Raw genomic sequence first — 1,244 nt, 5'->3', positions numbered from 1 at the left:
ATCAAGATTTCCTGTTTCCTTGCTTGATAATTTAATTTGGCACTATAATGAAGCAGAAAAACATGGGCTTTGCAGGCAGACTTGGGTTTAAATCAGACTATGCTACTAACTGGTGGTCTGACTTGGGTAATGCACATCTCTGAGGAAGTTCCTTTTTAGTAAAATGAGGATAATTATACCTACTTCAAAATATGATTGTGATTGGAAATAGTAGCGATGGTTCTACAACATTGTGAATGTACTTAATGCCACAGAATTGTACGCTTAAAAATTATTAAAATGGAAAATGTAATGTTGTGTGTATTTTGCCACAATTGGGGCCTGACAGCTCATGCCTGTAATCCTAGCACTTTAGGAGACTGAGGTGGGAGGATCACTTGAGCCAGGGAGTTCAAGGCTGCAGTGAGTTATGATCGTGCCACTGCACTCTGCAGCCTGGGCAACAGAGCGAGACCCTGACTGAAAAAAAAAAAAAGCCAAAAAACACCAAAATGGTTGCGAGAATTATTCTTTGTAGAACACTCATTACAATGCCTAGCACATAGTAGGCTCTCAACAAATAGTAACTATATAGCATAAAATATTTTACATTCCAAGTAACAGAAAAAGTAGAACATGAACTGGCTTAAACAATAAAAGAATATGTTCATAAAATTGAAAAATCAAGAGGTAGTGTACACTTTGGTGTTAGTTTACGTTACTAAGAATTCAGATTCTTTAAGTCTTACGTCCCTAAGAACTCAGCCATATCACTAAGGACTCAATTTCCTTCCATGTCCACTCTGCCTTCTGTAGCAACAGCTTTATTCTAAAGCCAGCAATCCTTATGATCACAAGATGGCTGCCAACAGCTCCATAGAAGTGCACGTTCCCTTGTCCATATCTAGAGAGAATAACTTGGTCCCAAAATATCCTGACATTTACTTGGTTAAATCACATGCCTCCCCTGGAACCAAAAGTCGTGCATAGGAACATGGAATATGATGGTTAGATTTAGCGAACCAGGGAATGGGTCAGCTTCCCTGGAAGCACATGGGCTGTGTGGGGAGGAGTGGATTCCCGGAATGAAATAAAAGTGCCATGGAGAAGAGAAGGCAGGACTAATACACTGAGGAAACAACCAGCAAATGTCCACTATGTAGCGATTATCATTATTGGCTTTCTCGGCCCTTAGCCCTTGGTTCTTAGCAATTTTTTTAAAATCATTTTTTTAACCCAAAAAACTAAGAGAGTGCTTATTTTGA

This window comes from Gorilla gorilla, chromosome 12 (genome assembly GCF_029281585.2).
Source record: "Gorilla gorilla gorilla isolate KB3781 chromosome 12, NHGRI_mGorGor1-v2.1_pri, whole genome shotgun sequence".
Lineage (NCBI taxonomy): Eukaryota > Metazoa > Chordata > Mammalia > Primates > Hominidae > Gorilla > Gorilla gorilla.
The sequence above is the reverse complement of the archived record's forward strand: the minus strand, read 5'-3'. Positions refer to the sequence as shown.